General features: G+C 40.5%; 1 protein-coding gene across 10 annotated transcripts in view; it reads left to right on the plus strand.

Annotated features, from left to right (window-relative positions):
* The window catches only part of srrm3 (serine/arginine repetitive matrix 3), a 779,036-nt gene that overhangs the window by 50,146 nt on the left and 703,394 nt on the right, over positions 1-25,496 (plus strand). The window contains exon 1 of one of the 10 annotated variants that reach the window (XM_072589344.1): positions 1,834-1,852. The exons of the other annotated variants lie outside the window; for them this stretch is intronic. The gene's annotated coding sequence lies outside the window, so the exon portion shown is untranslated. Of the gene's footprint in view, positions 1-1,833; positions 1,853-25,496 lie in introns of those variants that run through there. 10 annotated transcript variants of the gene reach the window in all.

The raw sequence follows: 25,496 nt of genomic DNA on the forward strand, positions 1-25,496 counted from the left end.
CCCATCCCTTTCCGCCTTCCGCAAAGACCGTTCCCTCCGTGACTACCTGGTCAGGTCCACGCCCCCCTACAACCCACCCTCCCATCCTGGCACCTTCCCCTGCCACCGCAGGAACTGCAAAACCTGCGCCCACACCTCCTCCCTCACCTCCATCCAAGGCCCTAAAGGAGCCTTCCACATCCATCAAAGTTTTACCTGCACATCCACTAATATCATTTATTGTATACGTTGCTCCCGATGCGGTCTCCTCTACATTGGGGAGACTGGACGCCTCCTAGCAGAGCGCTTTAGGGAACATTTCCAGGACACCCGCACCAATCAACCACACCACCCTGTGGCCCAACATTTCAACTCCCCCTCCCACTCAGCCGAGGACATGGAGGTCCTGGGCCTCCTTCACCACCGCTCCCTCACCACCAGACGCCTGGAGGAAGAATGCCTCATCTTCTGCCTCAGAACACTTCAACCCTAGGGCATCAATGTGGACTTCAACAGTTTCCTCATTTTCCCTTCCTCCACCTCACCCTAGTTTCAAACTTCCAGCTCAGCACTGTCCCCATGACTTGTCCTATCTGCCTATTTTCTTTTCCACTATCCACTCCACCCTCCCCCTGCCCCCAACCTATCACCTTCATCCCCTCCCCCACTCACCCATTGCACTCTATGCTACTTTCTCCCCACCCCCACCCTCCTCTAGCTTATCTCACCACGCTTCAAGCTCTCTGCTTTTATTCCTGATGAAGGGCTTTTGCCCAAAACGTCGATTTTACTGCTCCTCGGATGCTGTCTGAACTGCTGTGCTCTTCCAGCACCACTAATCCAGAATTCTTCATCAGGTATCTAGTTGGGCAGGATCAAAGTCACAGAATTTTGTCTTATGATCCTGCCCCACTTGTTACCTGATGAAGGAGCAATGCTCTGAAAGCTAGTACTTCCAAATAAACCTGTTGGACTATGATCTGGTGTTGTGTGATTTTTAACTTGATAAAATATATGGTAGAGCGGAGATTTGGAACAAAAACACCAGCTTGGACCAACTGGACTGAATGACCAATTTCTGTGTTAAATTCTGTGGAATTCCATGGAAGTGTTTATACTACGCAATATCTGCTACATGGGTGGCACAGTGGCTCATTGGTTAGCACTGCTGCCTCATAGCACCAAGGATCCAGGTTCGATTCTAGCCTGTGGTGACTGTGCGTGGAGTTTGTATATTCTCCCTGTATCTGTGTGGGTTTCCACCAGGTGCTCTGGTTTCCTTTCACACTCCAAAGATGTGCAGGTTGGGTGGATTGCCATGCTAAATTGTCCATGGTGTCCAGAGATAATCAAGCTAGGTGGATTAGCCATTGTAAATTTGGGGTTACAGGGATAGGGAGGGTGTCTGGGTCTGAGTGGAGTGCTCTTTAGAGGGTCATTGCAGACTCGATGGCCAAATGGTGTCTTTCCACACTGTAGGAATTCTACTGTATGAATATCCCTATGAAAAAATGTTGACATTGATTACTGAATTTGATGTTACTCTATCGGTGCATCAATTGAAATTAAATGGTGTAATTTGGAATGAGTCTGATCAAAAACAATCAAAGTAATCACAGCTTGTTAAATTTGTGTATGCAGGCATATAAGCATAACGTGCAGCATTTTACAGGTTATAAAATGGATATAAATAAACAAATCTTACCTCATAAGACAATTAGACATAGGAGTAGAAGCAGGTTTTGAATAACCTTTGAATCACTTATGAATTAGAAATCTATCAGCCCTGAATATACTTAATGCTTATCTTACAGTAACAAATTTCACAGAATCACTACCTTTGAGAGAAGAAATTCCACTCTGTCTGAAATGGGTAAGTCCTCACTTTCAGATTATACACTGTGCCCTTGACACTCCCACAAGGTGTAGCAATGCCTCTGCATCTATCCTGTCAAACTCCCTAAGAATTTTGTGTGTTCCAATCAGGTTGTCTCTCATTGCTCGAAACTCCAATGATTACAAGCCTAACCTTAACCTCCCCTAATTAGACAATCGCTCCAAACCTGAGATCCACCTAGTAGCCTTTCCTGGACAGCCTGCAATGCCAGTATATCTTTCTTTAGATACAGTGGCCAGAATTGTTCAAATATTCTCAATGTACCTTGGACAGTTTTAGCAAGACTTCCATGTTTTTATATTCCACTTACCTTTCCTAATGGCCACTGAGTATGGATGATAGCTTTTTGCAATTCATGCCAAAAGTCCCTCAAATCCTTTGTCTTTCTTCACAGTTTCTCCATTTAAATAATATTCACCTCCTCTGTTCTTTAAACCCAAGCGTATAGCTGCCCATTTTACTGTATTATATTCCATCTACCAAGTTCTTGCCCATTCACATAATCTGTATCCTTCTGTAGACCTTTTGTGTCATCCTCACCAACTTGCCTTCCCCCTTATTTTTGTCTCATCAACAAACTTGGTTCACTTCTGTCACCCAATTTGATGATGTTTATTGTAATTAATTATGGTGCTCCTGAAAATGTTCCCTTTTATCCTCACACCTTTAAGGCATTGTCTGAGCTGAGATGTCACTTTTTTTTAATATAAAACCTTAAATTATCTTGAGAAAGTGACTTAAAAGAAGTTCTGGAATTTACATATTAATGAACCGAAATCTGTAACCCATTCTAAAAGAGGAAAGGCTTAAAATAATCAAGGTTTGTTAAATATATAATTTTAATTGTATGACACTGTTATCATTTGCTATAAATTCTGTGTTTTGTGGTCCTACTCCACAACCACCTGAAGAAGGAGCGGCGGTCCCAAAGCTACTGCTTCGAAATAAATCTGTTGGACTATCACCTGATGTTGTGTGATTTTTAACTTTGTCCACCCCAGTCCAACACCAGCTTCTCCACATCATGCCCTTTTATCCCAACTCTGTCTTCTGTTAGTTAGCCAATGACCTATCCATGCTAATATACTACCACCAATATCACAGGATTTAGCATTATGTGTACTACCTTATTGAATGTCTTTTTGAAATTCAAATGTATTACTTCTCAAAAAACACGAACAAATTTGACAAGCATAACTTCCTCTTCATGAAGACATGCTGACCGTACTTGATTATAATATGTATTTTCAAATGCTCTGCTTATACATCCTTTATAATTGACTCCAAATCCTGCTGAATAACGAATGTCAAGCTTATTGCCTACAGCCTTTTTTTACCTCTATCTCTGTCCTTTTTTGAATAAGGGTGTTACATTGGCATTTTTCCTGTTGTCTGGGACTCTTCCAGAATCTAAGGATCCTTGGAAGGCTACTATCTGTGCATCTGCTATCTCCGTAGTTACTTCCTTTAGTATCTTAGAATGAAACACATTAAGCCAGGAAACGTGTCAGCCTTTAGCCCCAGTAGTTTTCCTAATTTCTTTTCTCAAATAGTTATTGTACTTATTTTCCCACCATCTTTGTCCCTTGATTTAGCTTTCTTGGAATACAGTGCATTTTTGGAGTTTTCCTCTGATTCCTTCTATTCTAACTGGCATGTTGTCCTTCCTCCTGAGCATGCTCCAGCATCTTTGTGTTGTCTCAGCAGTGTGACATCTGCAGGGACACCTCTAGGAAACCTGCTCTGGGCCTGCATCACTCCGCCACCTGGTACAGGGTGTGGTTCTGCTAGCTTGTGATACTACCCAAGAAAGCTAGAAGTCCCAGCGCATTTTAAACCTAATTGGGCCATAGAAGAAAGAGGTAAAAACATAGTGTTAATGCCCCCTCAACCTACCAGAAACATTGCCAATTGGGCCTGCGTGCCCAACTCCTCCTTCCTCTCAAGAAACCTTGACCTTGAGACTGCACACCATCTTGGGACTACACCTCCACTCTCCATGCCCCATATCTCTTCTACCCTTTTGGAAGCTCAAGTCCAAGCCATATGGGAGAGCTGGTCTGCAATGGGAAAGCCTAGCCATTGCCAGCCCCACCCCACCTGGCCCCATTGGACCTTTTTGACTCACTGTCGCCCGTCTATGATCATAGATTCTATGACAGATTGAACTGGAACACATTTTCAACATGACTTTCATTTCCAGACAACATTTAACCTGATCATAGAGGATGTGATGAGGGGTGAGCAGAGAAGAGGAAGCTTGATAAGGAGACCAAGAGAAAAGCTGAGTGAATGTGAGGGATGGAGTGAAGAAGGGCTAAGAAATGATGGGGGATGGAGGGTGAGAGAGGGGCAGAGATGGTAGTGCATGAGCAGAAGGAGGATGAGGCAGGGCCGAGGTGAGCAGGTGATTGAAGAGAGGCAGGGCAAATGAGAGGAGAATGTTTGGAATGGGAGGGTTGGGACTGTGGTTGAGGAAAGGGGATGGACATGGATGTGCGGGTGTGGGAGAGTGATGCAGAGATTAGGAGAATGTGAGGACTGCAGATGCTGGAGATCAGAGTTGAAGAGTGTGGTGCTGGATATAGGGCTGATTCCTGATGAAGGGCTTATGCTTGAAACGTCGATTCTCCTGCTCCTTGGATGCTGCCTGACTGGTTGTGCTATTCCATCATCACACTCTTCGACTCTGATGCAGAGATTAGGGTTTGAGGAGACTGGTCATTATAAAGGAAGGGTGCATTATTAAGCGAGTGGGGAGACTATGGAGTGAGTGGACGAGCGTACAGGGAGATTGCAATATGGGAAAGAGAAAAGGAAGGATGGGGAGTGCACAGGAAAATAGTAGGATTGAACTTTATAATAATATATAATAAAGCTATATTACATTATAACTGATTATAGTAATTATAATAACAAAATAGCTAGCACCAGTAAGTTGATAATAATCACTAATCGATTAACAATCACTAGCACCTGAGACTTGGCAAATTATCATCTCGGAGTTTCTTACTTTTCTTCATTGCTTCCAAGCTGAGGAATTTTGCATAACTTTGTTTCAGTTTAATTACTCGTCAGTTGATTTCAGTGATTTCAGTTGAATAATGCCGAGCATCTTATAGGAAAATAAATGTTTGCCATTGATATATTTGGAATGCTATATTATAACAATTTCAGTTGATCATAATTAGATGTCAAACAATGACTGAAGTAATGAGTTAAAAATCACACAACACCAGGTTAACCATCTGATGAAGGAGCATCACTCCGAAAGTTAGTGCTTCCAATTAAGCCTGTTAGACTATTACCTGGTGTTGTCTGATTTTTAACTTTGTACACCCCAGTCCAACACAGGCATCTCCAAATTATGACTGAAGTAATGGTTTGGAATGCAGATTGAATGCTTTGGAGCACAGGTCAGCTTGGATGTATGAGATCAAATACTGTGAGCACAATGATGTCACCATTCTCTGGTTACGATAGTAGAACCTAATACAAAAGAGCAAAATGGGACTGACTTCTGAATGAGCTTATAGATACTTATTGTGCACCTCTGAAGCAGATCGGTCTTGAACCCAGGCCTCCTGACCGACAGGTAGAGAGATTCCTGGGCCGGGCCTCCTGTTACAAACCTAAACGTGAAGTCATACATTCAGAAGTGCATAAAATCTTTGTAGAAATTGCATTCCTTTTTACAGCAGCCTATGGCTTAATTTGACAGCAGCACAATCAACAACCATGACATTTCATGTGAAAGAGAATGTGTTTCAAGGAAGCGTAAGGTTGGGATGGCAGGTGAACAGCTGGTCAAGATGCAAGCCAACTGAATAAATGCTTAGGATAGGCCAGGTGGAAAAAGTTTTGGTCCTGGGGAATGGCATAAGTCCTGTCTGGGTTGGCGTGCTGGCATCTGGCCAGCCTAAGGTGGAGCCAGAAGGTGCTGGAGGGAGAGAGGTGTGGTGGCTATCGCCTCAGGTCATGGAGTGGAATGGGTTTTGGCTTTGCTAAGGTGGTATCAGGTCCTTTGGATGGTGAAACTGATAGACGTCAGATTTTAGAGGAGGAAGTGGTTGGTTGGGGGGGATTGCAGGGGTGATTGGGATGTGGTGCTGGTTAGGTTAGATATCAGGTCTCTGGATTCAGGGCAGTGAGGGTTGGGGGAGTTTTTTTTGTAATTCATTCACAGTATTATGCGTGTATCTAGCTAGGCCAGCATTTATTGCCCATCCATAATTTCGAGAGGGGCAATTAAGAGGCAAACGTATTGCTGTGGGTCTGGAATCATGCAGGCCAGGTCAGGTAAGGACAGCAGTTTCTTTCCCTAAAGGATGTTCGAGAACCAAGAACATTCCCTGGGTCTCTTAATTAATAGTCCAGCGATAATATTACTAGGCTGTCACCTCTCTCCCTCCCATTTATCTCTCCACCCCGGAGGCTCCCTGCCTTCATTCCTAATGAAGGGCTTTTGCCCAAAACGTTGATTTTCCTGCTCCTTGGATGCTGCCTGACGTGCTGTGCTTTTCCAGCACCACTCTAACCAAGACTGTGACTTCCAGCATCTGCAGTACCCACTTCTGCCTATCACCTCTCTCTAACTGTTGAATCAAGGGAGAGTAATTTTTAATCCTCTATCTGTTCCTTCGCTAACTATTAAGCTTCACTGAGTCAGAAATTTTGACTTTAAGAAGATTCTACAAATGCAAAGGAATTACCCATCAGATGTCCAACGCAATTCCCAAAGTCACCTGTGTTGGATTCTGCGCGGTTTCCACTTGCAACCGCTGTGTCTGAGCAGCTTTGACAATTATCTGGCCATGAGGTTATCTATACCATGAATCCAATTGTAGTTAGTGTGCTTATCATCTTGTCAAAGCTTCTGGATATGATGTTGAAGGGGAAAGTGGGCACAGGGAGTGTTGGTGAAACATAGGAAGACAGAAAGAGGAGTAGATAATTCATCCTGTCAAGCTTGCTCCATTCAATATGATTATAGCTGATAATCTATTTTATTGACCGATTCCCACTCTATCTCCATATCTTTTTGCATCATTAATATTTAGAAGTTTGTCAATATCTGCTTTACTCAATGACTGAGTTTTCACAGCCCTTTGGCATATAGAAGTTCAAAGATTCACAACCTTAAAAAAAAACTCATCTCAGTGACTGAGTGTGGCATCAGGAATTTGGTCTCCCTCATTTTGGACTTGCTTACGATGGAAAACGTCTTGTCCACATCTAATCTGTTTTTTACTGTATTTTGTAAGATTATGACGTCACCTCTAATTCTTTGAAACTCTAGAGAACACTGGCCCAATTTTCCCAATCTCTCTTCAGAGGGCAGTCTTGCCTTTGTTTGGGAGTAAACGAACAGAATCATAAACCATTTTTGTGCTCACTCAATACCAATGATATCCTTGCTAAGGTAAAACAGTGCACAGTACTCCATATGCAATCCAACAAAGCTTTTATACAATTGATTTAAGACTTTGCTACTGCTATACTCAAATCTTTTTGCAATAAAAGCTAATTTGTTTTCCTAAATACCTTCTGCACCTGCATGTTAGCCTTCAAAGACTCCTTGGTGAGGACGTCAAGTCCTTTTTTATACATCAACACTTTTTAAATCTTTTAGCACTGAAGAAAGACTTCATATTATATTCCATATAGTATGTTCTTGCCTAGTCATGAAACCTTTCTAAATCCTCTTAAAATCACTTTGCATCATCTTCACAGAATAGATTCCCACCTAGCTTTGTGTAATCTGTGAACTTGGGAAAGTCATGTTTAGTTCCTACATCCAAACTATTGATGTCATCGGGCCCAACCCCTGATCCACGCAGTACCCCACTATTAGCATATCTGCCATTATGAGAATTCCAGAAATGTATTGAGAATGACTGCAGTTAACAACAAGGCCACATTTGACTGAATGTGGCATCAAGGAACATTGGCAAAGCTGAAGTCAATAGGAATTTGAGGGGAGGCAATGGCCTAGTGATGATATTGCTGGATTGTCAACCCAGATAATGATTTGGAGACGCTGGTGTTGGACTAGGGTGTACAAAGTTAAAAATCACACAACACCAGGTTATAGTCCAGGTTTATTTGGAAGCTCTAGCTTTTGGAATGCTGCTCCTTCAGGTGGTTGTGGAAAATAAGATTGTAAGACACAGAACTTATAGCAAAAGTTTACAGTGCGATGTAACTGAAATTATATATTGAAAGAGACCCAGATTATTTGTTAAATCTGTCATCTTTTAGAATGACCATGTTGGTTTCAGTTCTTTCATATGTAAATCGCAAAAAGTTTTTTAAAAGTTACATTCTCAAGTGAACTTTAACAATTGGTGTCATGTCAGCCCGAATAAGGTATTGAAGGTATTAGCCCTCTGTGAGGCTGTCTGTGCCACAATGGTCAGACTGATTCTAATCTAAAAAACGGATTTACAGAACCTTACATAGATTCATGCAGTTTTTGAGCAAAGTAAAATGTAATTCTGCAAGTATAAATTCACCCCACAAACTTATATGTATATGTGTGCATGTGAGTGTGTGTGTTTTGGATGGGGGGGGTGGGGGGTGGAATGCGAGTGTCTGTGAGAGGATTTAAGTCTGGGAGCGGGTGTGTATGGGAGTGTGTGCGTGAGTGTATGACAGAGGGTGTGTGTGTGTGTGTGTGTGTGTGTGTGTGTGTGTGTGTGTGTGTGTGTGTGTGTGTGTGTGTGTGTGTGTTGCAGTGGGATCACCAGTAGTGTGACATGAACCCAAGTTCCCGGTTGAGGACATCCCCATGGGTACTGAACTTGGCTATCAGTCTCTGCTTGGCCAATTTTTGTTGTTGCCTATCCTGTAATCCTTGGAGGACAGTCACCCGAAGGTCCGAGGTCGAATGTCCTGGACCGCTGAAGTGTTCTCCGACTGGGAGGGAACGCTCCTGTTTGTTGATTGTTGTGCGGTGTATTCATCCATTGCCGTAGCCTTTGTTTGGTCTCACCAATGTACCATGCCTCAGGGCATCCTTGCCTGCAGCATATGAGATAGACAACGTTGGCTGAGTCGCATGAGTACCTGCCAGGTACCTAATTGTACAAGCTGATTTGGTCAACGAGTGAACTTGGGAGGTGAAGGCAAACAGCTGTCTATCACCCCGACTGATAACAATTCATAACAAATGGTTGTGAAATTACCAGTGCCTGATAAGAAAATGCAAATTGGAGTGAGTAAATTTAACTTCAATCAGATATAGAGAAAAGAATCATACATGGGGAAAGATAGAAAATGTTGGAAATACTCAGCATGTCAGACAGAACTGATGAAGAGTTATCATGACTTGAAACATTATCTCTGGTTTGTCCACAGATGTCCATAGATGCTGCTAGACCTGTTGAGTATTTCCAGCATATTCTCTTTTGATATAAGATTTCTAGCATCTGTAGTACTTGCTTTCATTTATGGGAATAGATTAAGTACCAAAAAGTTCACATTTTTAAAATATTAAACAACAGTTGAAACCTGAAGGAATGACATTCTACATTTGGAATTTATTTGCAGTGCCAGTGTGATTCATTGTCAGTAATTAACAATCAGCACATTTTTGAAAGTATCCTAGCTAATTACATATGCTGAAAACAAAAAATGCTGGTGATTACAACAGGTCAGGCTCTGATGAAGAGTCATCCAGACTCAAAACGTTAAATAGCTTTCCCTCTATCCGTGCTGCCTGACCTGCTGTGATCTCCAGCATTTTTTGTTTTCAGTATAGATTTCAGCATCTGCAGTAATTTGCTTCTTAATTAAATATGCATTGATCTTAAACAGCTCCAAAATAGTAGCAGTGTCTTAGTGTCACTTCTGACCAGCCCAGATATTCTGTCAAGAGGTAACTTTGTGTCTACTGTACAAACACAGCAATTTTACATTGCTTAGTGAATTTTAGTGATGAACCAGACACTGAGTTGATTTTTCCACAAAATTAGTAGTGCAGGAACTCATCTCAGATAGCACCTTTTGGATTTATGTGCTTCACAATGCAATTGCCCTTGCAGCAAATTTATGCATGAATGCTTTTAGCCTTGTAATTCTTCTGACAGTAACTTATGGACCATAATGTTTTGTGATGAGATAACTGCAGCCCTCACTTGGAGTATAGAGTTGGCAGAAACTGTGACTGTTCATCATCTTTATTTTAATGGTGTGAAACTGCAGTTACTCAGTTAGTGAAAACAACACCAAAGGAGGTTTTGTCTATTATGTGAACTTCAGATGTATTTCATTCTCGATTATCCTCCTGTGCTTCAATTCTATTGATCTTCTTTACAAAATATTGCAGCCAATCTCTCTAGCAGCTTTTGACCATTGCTTAATAGCTATTTGAGGTATCAAAAATAAATCAGACGAGTGTATACCTTGCTGTAGTTGTATCTACAATATAAAATACTCAGTAGCCAGTTTATCACAGCAACATTTGGTTTGTTGGATCGCAGTTACTGAAGTGACCACTCCAGTAATGTTTCTGGGCTCTGGCTTTAGAACCCTCAAGCAGGATTGAACTCATTGCTAGCCACAGATGGTGCGTTAAGTGAGAATTAACAGTTTTGCATATTTAGCAAACTGTTTCTTACACTTTTTGCAAGGAACTCACAACTTTGCTCAATGTTCGGATGTTTTGAGGCCATTTTGGCTCCATTACGTATATGAACACTCACCAATGATCGTCTGAAATGTTTATTAAATACAAATCAAATTCCTGTTAATTTAAGTACACATTAATTGTAGAATCATAAGGTACTAAGGAGGTCATTTGTATAGATATCTGTTCTTTGTAAGAGCCAGCCTGCTAATCTCAATCTCCTACTCTTTTTCATTTTCTTTTCTTTTCAGTATTTATCTAATACCTTTTTGAAAATTATCTTTAAATCAATACATTCTTGATTATTGTAACTTACTGTGGTTAAAAACAAACTTTACCGTCTTGCTTCTTTTTCTTTTGTTAAATATGGTTGCCAGTTAAAACAATTGCTGGTGCCAACAAATTTCGGTGATCCAAATAAACAGTTATGCACTGGTAAAGTATAAGAACATTAATATCAGTGTTAATAAAGCAATCACATTAATATCAGTTCTCACCAAACCCTCATTCACACAAAATTCAAATAATTTTTACTAAGCTTTAAGAAATGGATTGCTAAAGTTTTGGGTGGCAGATGAATCACTAGTTAGAATTCAGATACCTCTATTCAATTAGGTAAACTAAAAATAATGCACAGACAATCTGTGTAAAGATAAAACATTGTGGTAGCTGATTTGAGAACTTGGCTGATATCAGTATTAATATCAGCAAGAATAGGCGAGCCATTCTCAAATTAATGCCAGCCTCTTGCCTGCATCTGCTTTTGGTCAAATAGAAAAATGCTCCCTGAAACTAAAGCATGACAGTTTAGTTTTGGCTCAAAGGCAGCATGGTCTGAGACTGCCAAACATCAAGAAAAAATAGCTGACTGTAGGATATAGGTAAAGTCATGTTACTTCTGCAATCATAATTACGTATGCAAGGTAAATGCACTCACACCAGTGTATAATTGTTTCAACCAAGAGCTGAGTCAACAAGAATGAAAACTATGTGGAGGAAATATATAATTGTTTTTGTATTAGCTAAAATGTGCATACAAGAATGAAACGTGCCTGCAAACAATGGTAAACAAATAGATAAAGTGCTGTGAGAATGTAGGTTAAGCCAGATATGCTTGTACAAGCAGTAGTTATAAGCATCTGTTTCCCACTTTTGCAAAAACAAAAACAAACCCCAATTAAAAGATCATAAGGATCAATATGGTTGGGGAAAGGGAGGAAATGGCACAGATGGAGGAAGTAGATAATCGTGAAAAAGGATATACCTAACAACGGGCCACAGCAAGATGTGGTGAAATGGCCGAGTAAAACTTGTACTTTGTTATGCACAAGGCCGGATAGGGCAAGAGATAAACAATAGTAATGGGCACCAGGTTGGGAGTAGTGAATCCTATATAAGATATGTACTTGCTAAACTCTGTGTGCCTTACTTCAGGCACCACACTTGCAAGCGTATAATAAACATACTGATTGCTTCAGATCTTGTCTCGGACTGAAATTATTGAAGTGAGTGAGCTTTGTTTCTCACATGACTGAATCACAAGCATATCTGAATAAAGAGACAGCTCGTCTACTTAAATTTTGCAATTAGTGGCTTCCAAGTAAATATGGAGTGTTGTAACACAGAATGAGGGCATTCTCCCTGATTGCCTGTGCTGACTGACTGATGATTTTAAGGAGATTAATTTTGAAAAATACTCTCCATAGCACTAGTCTTTAATATCTTTATTACAAAAAATGGTTTGTGGATCAGCTTGTTTAAATGCTCCCTATAATTACCAGTTAGATTATTTGATTTTTTTTCTGTAATTTAGGGAGCTAAAAATTACTGGGTGGGGAACCTTTCTCGATAAAGAACTTTAGATAACTATTTATTGGTTGAAATTAAATTTAGATTGATGATTTGTTAGGGAGGGAGTTCCAGGGTTTTAACCCGTGATATTAAAGAAATGGCAAGAAGTTTCCAAGGCAAAAGTGAGTACTGCAGATGCTGGAGATTAGAGTCAAGAGTGTGCTGCTGGAAAAACACAGCAGGTCAAGTAGCATCTGAGGAGCGTGAAAATTGACATTTCAGGCAAAAGCCCTTCATCATAAATTTTCAAGATATTTCCAAGCCAGAGTGTTGAGTGGCTTGGAGGGAAAGTTGCAAGTGGTGATGTTTTCATATATCTGCTGCCCTTGTCCTTTTTGATGGTAGTGATTGTGGGAGTGAATGCTGTAATCTAAGGATTCTTGGTGAGTTGGTGCAATGCATCTTGTGGATGGTACACACTGCTGCTGCTGAGAGTCAGTGGTGGAGAGAGTGAATCCAGTGATCTATTTTAATCTGGATGGTGTTAAGCTTCTTGAATGTTGTTGGATCTGCTGTCATCCATGCACTTTGGAAGAATTTCATCATATTCCTGGCTTATGCCTTGTAGACAGTGATTTGGGAAGTCAAGAGATGAGTTATTTACTGCAGGATTGCTTGTCTCTTGCTTGCTACAGTATTTATGTCGCTAATCCACTTCAGATTCTTGTCAGTGGTAATCCCAAGATGTTCCAATATGGCTACAACACTACATCTACCCAACATTGTGAAAAATTGCTCAGGAATATACAGAAAAAGCAAGTGAAATTGAACCCAGCTGATTATTGCTCCCATCAGTCTACTCCCGATCATCAATAAAGTGATGGAAGATACAAGGTGTAATTTGCAATTCTTCAGTCCTCTATCACTGTCCCCTAATTCAAGAAAAATTGAAAGGTAATTGCCAGTGTCTTTGTAATTTCCCACATTCACTTCTTTTGTTATCCTTGGATGCACCTTATCTGTTCTTGGTGTGTTATCAATTGCTTATTCTACACTTCTTCCATATTGATTTTAAATAATTCCATAATTCAAAATTTCCTTCTCTGTCATTATGACCTGTGCCTCATGGGTGCCTCAGCTGTGCCTCTTGTCTCCATGTATGAATGCCCTTTTTAGACCTTATTCAGCCCCACTGCGCTTTTTACCTCTTATTGTTAATGTATTTATAGAAGACTTTGAGATTTCCTTTGATGTTAATTGCCAGTCCTTTTGATAAATCCCTCTTTGCTTATCTTATTTGTCTTTTCACCTCACTTCTTGATCTTCTGTATCCAGCTTACTTCTCACATGACACCTATTTTTAACTTAATTCCTTTGTTATCCAGGAAGTTCTGGATTTGTTGTCCCATCTTTCCCTTTGAGGTGCCCTTTTTGAAGGTTGTCCCCGTTCAGCTGTTGTTTTTCTCAGCAACCTTCAGTTCCAGCCTTTTCAGGTTAGATCTGTTCTTGCCCCATTGAAGTTGCTCCACCAGTTGAATATTCAGGCCCTTAAATGACCGTTTAAGGGTTTCAAGTTGCTACCTACTGATTGCCCACCTCTCAGAAGGGAAAGTTGGCTAGTTACCTGACTGGGAAACTAAAGAATGACCTGCCTACCAAGTGTGGGAAGTGTCAGCAATTATACCAATCTAAGGGCATTTGGAGGCATGGATGGCAGTCAAAAAGGTGGCTTCTGAAAGCTATACCCTACTCTAGCCTTTGACCTTAATAAGCCCCGTCCTAGCCACACCTAACCTGAGAAAATGAAGGAATATGCAGACCTGTACCAATGCCCCTCAACTCAGAAGCTGCCAGCCTCTGACTGGCAGGGTCTGCTGCCTGACAGATCAGTGTTGAGGCACCAGCTAGGCAGTGCATATATCATCATGATATTATGAGTTAGTTCATCAATGGAAGCAGCTTGTTAGCTGCCAGGTAATGGCCTCACTTTCATACATGGTTAGAAAAAAAGGAAAATCCTGGCCTGTTTGTTACAGCTGGTAATTCTAACTTAAGGTTAAACCTCTAAATAGCTGACATTTTATAACACCTTTTCTAGCTAGATGTTTGGACATGTAACTATCCAGCAGTTCACAATATTTAAGACCTTACTTAACTTTGTCTTCATGACCTGCTTGGTTGAGTCAATTTATTTCTCTGAAATGAAGTTGTAGGTCAAAGTAAGGTGTTGAGTTTTTGATGCTCTTTTAGTTGCTGGGCTTTTTTTTTTCATCTTCGGTTCTGATTTATCTGATCTGTTGGAATATTTGGATAATCCAAGATGGAGGACAGGAAGAAAATTTGTAGCTGTAAGAGCAGCTCCTTTTTTGAGGTATTTTAGGTATTCGAGGTGATTTCCTCGAACCCCAGGAGCAGCAATAACTGTTTTATATGCTGTTGCATTGTTTTGGAACTTTGGGGAAGAAAAGTCAAAACAACCGCACTTTTAAAATGGAGAAAGACAGACAAAAGGCAGCAAGCACATGGTCAGTGAGGGAGAGAGAGAAAGAAACCTGCACTGTTAACTGACACAGCAGTGAATCTGCACAGTTACTGCCTTTGCTGTTTGAGTTCATGTATCTCTGGATATTGGAGACTGATTAGGAATAGTCAACATGGCTTTGTGTGTGGGAAATCATGCCTCAAAAACTTAATTGAGTTTTCTGAAGAAGTAACAAAGAGGATTGATGAGGTCAGAGCGGTGGACGTGATCTATGTGGACTTCAGTAAGGTGTGCGACAAGGTTCCTCATGGGAGACTGGTGAGCAAGGTTAGATCTCATGGAATACAGGGAGAACTTGCCATTTAGATGCAGAACTGGCTCGAAGGTAGAAGACAGAGGGTGGTCGTGGAGGGTTGCTTTACAGACTGGAGGCCTGTGACCAGTGGTGTGCCACAAGGATCGGTGCTGGGTCCACTACTTTTTGTCATTTATATAAATGATTTAGATGTGAACATAGGAGGTATAGTTAGTAAGTTTGTACACCAAAATTGGAAGTGCAGTGGACAGCGAAGAAGGTTACCTCAGAGCACAATGGGATCTTGATCAGATGGGTCAATGTGCTAAGGAATGGCAGATGGAGATAATGAGAGGTGCTGCATTTTGGAAAAGCAAATCAGAGCACAATCAATACACTTAATGGTAAGGTCCTAGGGAACGTTGCTGAACAAAGAGACCTTGGAGTGCAGGTTCACAGTAGCTTGAAAGTAGAGTCACAGGTGAACTGTGAAATGTGAAAGGGTTCAGAAAAGATTTACAAGGATGTTCCAAGGGTTGGAGGGTTTGAGCTATAGGGAACAGCTGCATAGACTGGGGCTGTTTTCCCTGGAGCATTGGAGGTTGAGGGGTGGTTATAGAAGTTTATAAAATTATGAAGGCCATGGATAGGGTAAATAGACAAGATCTTTTCCCTGTGGTTGGGGAGTCCAGAATTAGAAGGCATAGGTTTAGGGTGAGAGGGGAAAGATATAAAAGAGACCTAAGGGGCAACTTTTTCATGCAGAGAGTGGTGCATGTATGGAATGAGCTGCCAGAGGAAGTGGTGGAGGCTGGTACAATTACAGCATTTACAATTACAGCATCTAGGTGGGTATATGAATAGGTAGTGTTTAGAGGGACATGGGCCGGGTGCTGGCAAATGGTACTAGATTAGGTTAGGATATCTGGTCAGCATGGATGAGTTGGACTGAAGTGTCTGTTTCTGTGCTGTACATCTCTATGACTCTAAATATCCCAATATAGATGTTTTAGCCAGAGGGTGAATGTGGAGAAAAGGTGAAGTTTTGTTTATTAAAAAAAAAATTAAGCTTTGAGAATTAGAGAGTGAAATAACCTGATGGTTGCTAAGACACACAAAACAGCAAGGTAGTGCGAAGGATGTAGGCTTCTGGAAGACTGGAGGGCCACTGGGACTGTGCATGGATAGAGATGAAGGCTAAAAGAATTATAAAATGATCCATTATCAACCAATAAAACCACTTGAGGGGCAACATGGTGGGTCAGTGGTTAGCATAGTTGCCTTACAGCCAGAGACCCAAGCTGAATTCCACCCTCTGGCAATTGTCTGTGTGAGGTTTTCATGTTCTCTCTGTGTCTGTGCAGGTTTCTTCTGGGTTCGTTCCACAAACCAGAAATGTGCAGGTTCGGTGAATTGGCCAGGCTAAATTGCCCATGGTGTCCAGGGATGTGCAGGCTAGGTGGATTAGCCAGTGAAATGCAAGGTTACAGAGGTAGGGTAGGGGAGTGGGTGTGAGTGGGGTGTTCTTCCGAAGATTGGTGTGGACTCGATAGGCCAAATTGCCTGCTTCCACAATGTAGGGATTCTTGAATAAAAGCAAAATACTGTGGTTGCTGGAAGTCTAAAACAAGCACAGAGAATGCTGGAGAAATCCAGCAAGTCTGGCAGCATTTGTGGAGTGACACACAATCATAGAATCATAGAATATTAGAATACAGAAGGTCATTCGACCCACAGTGTTTGTACCAACTCCTGAAAGACCTATGCAGGTAGTCCCCAATCTCCAGCTCTATCTCCTCTAAATTAATCACTTTCAACTGTATAACTAGCTCTTGTATGGAAACTGCCTCCAGGACTCTCCCAGGCAGCACATCCCGAATCCTTACAATTCTGAGTAAAGAAACTTCTCATCTCACTGCCAGCTCACTTTCTAACAATCTTGAAATTGTGACTCATACTTGGAGACATACCAACTAGTGGAAGCAAAATATCATTTTTTACTCTGTCAAAACTGTTCATAATTTTGAACACCTCAATAAGGTAACCTCTTAATCTGTGCTTCAAAGAGAATAAGCCCAATTTCTCTAATCTTTCATTTTATCTAAAATCCCTTATTTCTAGTATCATCTGGGAAATCTCCCGTGCACTCTGTCCAGGTCTTTAAAATCCTTGAAAATTCAAATAAGGTACCCAGAACTGAACACAATATGCCCAAATGTGGTGTAACCAATGATTTGTTTAGGTGTAGCATCACTTCCTTGCTTTTATATTCTGTGCCTCTATTTACAAACTCAAGGATCCTATATGTCATCTGAACAAATATTTCAACTTGCCTGGACACCTTCAGAGAATTGTGCATTTGTACTGTAAGCTCCCTCTGATTCTGTATTCCCCTCAAAGTTTTCCCATTGAGCATGTTTTGTCTCTCGACGTTTCTTCTATCACAATACGTTACCTCCCATTTCTGTGCTTTGAATTTCATGTGGCAGGTATCTGTCCATTTGGCCAACTTGTTAATGTGCTTCTGAAGTCTCTGAGCATGATCCTCACAACTCACTGTTCTTCCTAGCTTAGTATCACCTACAGATTTGGAGATTTTGCCCTGAACACCCATCTCCAAATTGATTATATACATCAGAAAAAAACAAAGGTCCCTACGCTGATCCCTGGAGAACATTACTTTTAACTTGTCTCCCGCCTGAGAAATGCCCATCTAAAACTGCCCCCTGTTTCCTTTCTTTTAGCCAACTTCCAATCTGTATCACCAAGGACCCATTAATTCCAAACATTTCTAACTTGTTAACCAATGTGCCATGTGGTTTACTCAACTGGAAATGTTACTCTGTTTCTCTCTCGACAGATGTTACCAGACCTGCTAAATGTTTCTAGCATTCTGTGTTTGTTTCAAGAAAAGCAGGGTGATGGGGTAATATTGTTAGTACATGATGGGCGAAGTATCATAGTTGGAAATGATCTAGGATTTGAAGATGTAGAATCTATATGGGGAGAGGCAAGAAATATAAATAATGGGGAAGAAGATACTAATAGTAGTGATAGATTATAGGCCCCTTAACATTAGCCATATGACGGGACAGGGAATAAATCAGGCTATAGTGAGGGAATGTAAAAAAGGCAATACAATAATTGTTGTGACTTTAATTTTCATATAGATTGGGATAATCAGATTGGCAGAGGAAACCATGAGGCAGAATTTATTTGGGGCAGTGTCAGAGTAAAAGATCCTTTTGGACACAGTGATTGTAACATGGTAGAATTTAGCATTCAGTTTGAGAAGAAGGAACTTGGGTATGAAACAACTGTGCTAACCCTAAATAAGAGTGATTACAAAGGAGTGAGGACAGAGATAACTGGAAAGGGTTTAGCCACAGACAGCTGAGCAACAGTAGCAGACATTTAAGAATATAGTTCATGGCACATAGCAAAAATAAAACTCAATGAGGAGGAAGGATTCTAGGAAGGGGATAAGCCAACCAGTAAAGTTAAGGATTGCATTAAGTTTTTTAAAAAAAGTGACAAAGATTAATGGAAACCAGAAGATTTAGAAAGTTTTAAAAACCAGCATAAGATGATTAAAAAATAGTAGAGAGAAGATAATCTTTTCGGGTAAATTTGCCAGTAACATCAAGATGGACAATGAGAGTTTCTTTAAGTATATAAGAAGAAAGATAGAAGCCAAAGTGAACATAGGCCTCAGAGAACGAGACTGGGGAAATAACAATAGGAAACAAGGAGATGGCAGAGGAGTTGAAAAAAGACTTTGCATCAGTCTTCAAAGTAAAAGACACTAACATAATTCCAAATGACTAAATAATCAAGCAGCAAAAAGAGGAGAGGAAATAATACAGTAATCATTACTTAAGAAAATGTGCTCCATTGTATCTGATGATATCACACTCCGTCTTTGGGTGGAGACATAAGTTCTATGCTATTCTGCAAAGGGAACAAATAGATTCTGTACAGCTCCCGAGAGTGCTTCTTCATTATATCTGACTAGCAATTTAAGTTTTGTTCAATTGTGGATATTGTTCCTTGTTTTCCTTGAGAAGATGATGGTGAGCTGCCTTCTTGAACCGCTGTCAGCCATATACTGTCGGTAGACTACAAGGCATTAGGAAAGGAATTCCAAGAATTTCATCCAGTGACACTGAAGGAGCATTGATATATTTCCAAATCAGGATGGTGTGAGGGGAACTTGAAGGTTGGTGGTATTCCCATATATGTCCTGCCCTTGTCCTTGGTCATGGGTTTGGAAAGTGTTGTCTGAAGATGTGTGGTGAATTTCTGCAGTGTACCTTGTAGATAATTTGTGGATGTGGAGATGTCAAAGAGTTTGAAAATCTCATAATTCATTGTGAAATCTGTGATTATACAGGGCTGAGAAATACTCCTGTCATTGCTGATCAGAGGATAAAACTCAAAGTTTGCAGGAAGAAGAAATACTAAGAGCCAGGGTAAGCAGCACAATCTATGTGATCTTAATTAGGAATCCTTAACTGATGTTGTTCAGATAGGACAGTCAATGGCAAAGATGATGAAAGGTGAACAGCAATCTTTTAGTAATATGACTAAGAGTCTGAAAAAATCTACTTCACAAGTCCAACAGCTACAAGAAGCAACTGAAGACATCCAATCTGATCATCAAATTGATATGATTACATATGATTTTGTAAGAGCCAGACCAATTCCCATGGATATAGATCTGGTCGAAAAGAAGAAATTGCCTGGTCTCAACAATGCTGCAAAAAGAAAAATAGCTCTTCCAATCAGAAGAATATTACCTGGTACAGAAATCAAGGGAATGACACGAAAGGAAGTACTTGTTTCAATAGAGTAGACATTCATGAATTTGAAAGTATTCCAAATATTATTATGGGCAATTACCTGACTAACAAAGGTGAGTTCCTCCACAAAGGATATTCACAAGATTGAGGGCATTCCAGATAAGGAAATGGACCAACAACAAGGAACTATGTCATGCACATGGGAACATGGGATAACTAAAATATGATGATCCACATGTAGGGGTTAGAAAAACTTAATGATCAGACCCAAAGTTAACAGTCCTCAAGTAGAGGACATTCTTTCAAGCCTGAAGAAAGGGAATTCTGGGAAAATTTGTGAAATGTCCAGATCACTTCCATTTCTGAAGTTAAAGTCTTGGGCACAGCTGCAGTAATTATAGTTATAAACATGATGCTCTAAATATTACATATGGGGAAAAAGCTTGGGACGTCTGGTGAGAGATGTTGAATAAGTTAGTGATTCTGAAACAGTCAATATTGTAGTTCCACTCAGTTTGATGCTATCATACAGTTTTTGGGTGAAGACAATAATTTATACACTAGTCTTTCTCAGGAGCAGATGCATTTTATACAGCTCCATGTATCCTTTGTAATTGTGCTTGACCAGTAATGTAAGCCATATATATTGCTATCGTGCAAAAAAAAATTATTAACCAAGTTAAGTGCCTGTTCTGTTTCGACTCAAGCTGTTCCTTCTATCATTGATAAATATATAGGAGCTATACACAACATTGCAAAAGTAGGATTGGTAGCAATAAAATACCTCAAATTTCCCTTACCATATGCCAGAAACTGGCAGAGGCTGCAGATATCTTGAGGTGCCAGCATTGTCAATCAGAGCAATATCACTCTTGTTTAACAATTTTTTATCTCAAGATCCAATTTAATCTTGTGTTTATTTTCCATAGCTTTTATATCTGCTTGTCTAAAAATGACAATGAGGTGAAGGATAATCAGTGTTCTTTACTTCCTAGTTTGTTCTCTGTGAAAATTATTTTTTGGGATTTACGGCTTAATTTGCTCGACAATACTGCTGTTGAACGTCAGCAATTCCCTCAAGCTGGCAATAGAATCAACTTAATGACAACAGAGGTGAAAACCATTGCACAAATTGCTAGATTATCATAGAAAGCTTTCTTCTAAATCAATTTCAACTGCTGTCACTTCGTGGCTGATTGCAAAAACCAGGTCATCATTGCAAAATTAGTTTTAAGAGGTCATATCCCAATTCATGATTTGATTAAGAATTCTATCAAGTGGACTGTGTAAATGGCTGTGAAAATGTTCACCAGTATGATTGGCTGAACAAAATTAGTAGGTTGAATCATTTTGATATGTGGAATAGATCTCTCTGGTTCCAAAAAAGCTGGTGATCATGATTGATGCAAGAAGTTTGTGGTACAGCTTCTCTGATTGAACTTGTTTTCAATTACTAAACTTACCCTTTAGCAACCTATGATGTAGTTCTATTCCAGCATAATGCTTTGGCTGCCAGCAAATGTTACTAGCAATGGAAAAAGTTAATTCTTTGCATTGTATGACCATTCTTAGTCATAAAATGCCAAGATTATTGGAAACGGTTTCTCAATTTATGCAGGCCCAAAAATTGAATAAGACATACATAAAGAATATATGCAATGTAATTTTTGCATTGTAATATGGGGATGAGTTGTGACAGCATTTTTTAATGATATATGTTAGTTTCTGTTTATACAGGTATTAGGGGTTTTTTAAAAAATAGGCTTGCATTTATATGGTATGTTTTTTCTAAAAGTTCTGAGGAGTATGATCACTGTTGTAACAGAGAAACTGTGGCACTAATTTGTGAGACATCATTTGTTTCATGGCTCACCTGAAAGGTAGCACCTCAAAGTGCAGAACTCCCTCTGTGCCACACTGGAGTGCCAGCCTTGATTACTAAAACACAAGTAATTTAAACAAATGTGAGTCCTGCTTCCTGTTCCAGTGCTTTGCTCCTGGGTGATTTGTCTTATCTTAGTTGACAAAATACTGACATAACTCCAGGTAGCCATGTTGTTCAAATGTATTGCTAATGTCAGTTGTGATTGAAAACATTTGCTGTATTTTTAAGGTATACTGTCTCTGTGTATGCTGTACATTATTTTGATGATAACTGCTTTTTGTAAGAAAAAAACTAGAAAAATGTTAAAGAAATGAGGGCTGATTTTTGTATTTTTATTCTGGTTGATTGAATATCAATGCAGCTATTCGTAGCTTCATATAGCTCAGAAACAGACCCTTCAGTCCAACTCATCCATGCTCACCAAGTTTCCCAAACTAAACCAGTCCCATTTGAAGATGATAGGGACTGCAGATGCTGGAAGTCAGAGTCAGTAAAATGTGTAGCTAGAAGAACACAGCAGATCTGGTGGCATCGGGAGAGGAGGAAAGTTGATGTTTCAGGTTGGATTCTTCATCAGGACTTTACTGTTCCTCCGATGCTGTCTGATCTGATCTGCTCTGTTTTTCAAGCTCCACATTTAATAAACTAGCTCCACAGTCTGCATTTGGCCTATATCCCTCTAAACCTTTCCTGTTCATGTAACTATCCAAATGTCTTTTAAATGTCATAACTGAGCTTGCATCTACCACTTTCGCAGGCAGTTCATTCCACACTCTGTCCGAAAAAGTTATTCCTCAGGTCCCATTTAAATCTTTCTCCTCTCACCTTGTATATATGCTCCATAATTTTGAACTCATCCACACTTTATTTCTGGCCATCATGATTTTATAAACCTCCAGGTAAGGTCATCCCTCAACTTCATACACTTCAGTGAAAAAGGTCCCAGCCTTTCTTTATAACTCAAACCCTCCAGACCCAGCAGCGTCCTGCTAAATCTCTTCTGATCCCTCTGCAATTTAATATCCCCCCCCATAGCAAGGCAACCAGAACTGTACACAATATTCCAAAAGTGGCCTCATCAATGTCCTGTACAACCTCGACATAATGTCCCAACTCCTACAGTCAATGATGTTATGGACCAGGCCAGACCCCTCAAAACGTTTCAACGAAGTAGCCCAGATCCTGACTTTGCTAGTTGTTTTAAGCAGGTGTCACACTGAAATTCCAAGAGTGATGCTGCTGGTCAACCCACTTAGTTTTAAGCAAAACAGATACAAAATTATTGAATGAAACACAAACGAAAGAGAACAGAATGCAGAATAACAACCTATCCGAAAACCCAACAAATTATCTCGACCTAATAATGCTATTCCAAATACTTGTAATGATCCCCATAAACATACCTTAGCGCAAAAGATAGAATCAAGCACAGGGTCTTAGAGGAGAGAAGTCAGAGAGGAGAGTCCCAGTCTGGACCTGCTTCATTGGGTCCAGCTGCTTTTTCAACACCACTACTAAAAACCAAACCAAACCAGAGGAAAGCTGAGCTGGGAGAGCTGTCCACTCTCCTTTCATTGTACAAGCTTTTTTTTACGGAAAAGAAAGCCTACCTGAGGTAGTATCTGTTAGCTATAATCAAATTTAGTCTGAAACCCTTCAACCCCAGACTTTCCAGTGCCTGTGTCTTTTATGATCTTTAAAGCAAGCCAAGGACAACATAACCTTATTGAAGGAGCGGCATTGCCACAATGGTCTGAACAATGAAGGCAAACGAAGTGCCTTCTAAACCACTCTGTTTACCTGTGATTGAACTTTCAAATAGTATCTACCTGAGCCCCTTGGGGGTCTCTCTTTTCGACAACACTACCCATGGCCCTACCATTAAGTGTATAAGTCCTACCCTTGTTTGTTTTACCAAAATGCAATAGCTCACATTTATCAAATTAAATTCCATCTGCCACTCCTCAGCCCATTGGCCCAATTGATCAAGATCTCTTTGTAATCTTGGATGACCTTCTTCATTATTGACTATACCACCAATTTTCATGTCATCTGAAAACTTACTAACTATACCTCCTAAATTCTCATCCAAATAGTTTATATACATTATAGACAAGGTAGACCCAGCACCGATCCCTGCAGAACACTGGGACTGGTTCCAATTTCTAAAAATTAGAGCCTGTCCTTTCAGGAAATGCTCTGTCATGCAAACAATAATGGAAAGATGAAACATTTATGTAAATGGTATTTGATTCTTGATTAATTGATAAACTTGTGATCGATTGTTGTTAATCAAACATATTCATAAAGTCATAGGGATGTACAGCACGGAAACAGACCCTTCGCTCCAATTTGTCCGTGCTGACCAGATATCCCAACCTAATCTAGTCCCAGTTGCCAGCACTTGACCAACTTCCCTGTAAAGGAGAAAGTGAGGACTACAGATGCTGGAGATCTGAGCGAAAATGTGTTGCTGGAAAAGCGCAGCAGGTCAGGCAGCATCCAAGGAACAGGAGAATCGACGTTTTGGGCATCAGCCCTTCTTCAGCCCTGAAGAAGGGCTGATGCCCGAAACGTCAATTCTCCTGTTCCTTGGATGCTGCCTGACCTGCTGCGCTTTTCCAGCAACACATTTTCAGCTCCAACTTCCCTGTAAACCCTTCCTATTCACATACCCATCCAGATGCCTTTTAAATGTTGTAATTGTACCAGCCTCCAATACCTCCTCTGGCAGCTCATTCTATACACGCACCACCCTTTGTGGGAAAAAGTTGCCCCTTAGGTCCCTTTTACATTTTTCCCCTCTCAGCCTAAACTTGTGCCCTTTAGTTCTGGACTTCCCCAATCTGGGGAAAATACCTCGATTATTTACCCCATCCATGCTCCTCATGATGTTATAAACCTCTAAAGGTCACCCCTCACCCTCCAACACTCCAGGGAAAACAGCCCCAGCCTATGCAGCCTCTCCCTGTACATCAAACCCTCCAACCCTGGCAACATCCTTGTAAATCCTTTCTAAACCCTTTCAAGTTTCAGAATATCCTTTGTTTAGGAGGGAGACTAGAATTGCACAAATATTCCAAAAGTGGCCTAACCAAACTCCTATGCTCAATGCTCTGGCCAGTAAAGAAAATCATACTAAATGCCATCTTCACTATTCTATATACCTGAGACTCCACTTTCGAGGAACTATGAGCCTACACTCCAAGGTCTCTCTGTTCCGGAAAACTCCCCAGGACCTTACCATTAAGTATACAAGTCCTGCCCTGATTTGCCTTTCCAAAATGCATCACCTCGCATTTATCTAAATTAAACTCCATCTGCCACTTCTCGGCTCATTGGCCCATGTATTCAAGATCCTGCAGTACTTTGAAGTAACTTTTTCGCTGTCCACTACACCTCCAATTTTGGTGTCATCTGCAAACTTACTAACCAAACCACCTATGTTCATATCAAAATCATTTATATAAATGACGAAAAGCAGTGGACCCAGCACCGATCCTTGTGGCATCCCACTGGTCATAGGCTCCAGTCTGAAAAGCAGCCATCCACCACGACCGTCTGCCTTGGCATATGAACAAATGTGAGAAATGAAATGTTTTCTCAGGTCAGCGTGAATCTCTTTAAAAGGACCCATACTCCTGCTAAATTACACAGTAAAATGTTGCAGATTGTTTTGGGGATTTGCAATGTACCTTTCATCCTGCATGAAAACCCAGATTATTTGGTCTTGCTC

The sequence above is a fragment of the Chiloscyllium punctatum genome, chromosome 19 (assembly GCF_047496795.1).
Source record: "Chiloscyllium punctatum isolate Juve2018m chromosome 19, sChiPun1.3, whole genome shotgun sequence".
In the NCBI taxonomy this organism is placed as follows: domain Eukaryota; kingdom Metazoa; phylum Chordata; class Chondrichthyes; order Orectolobiformes; family Hemiscylliidae; genus Chiloscyllium; species Chiloscyllium punctatum.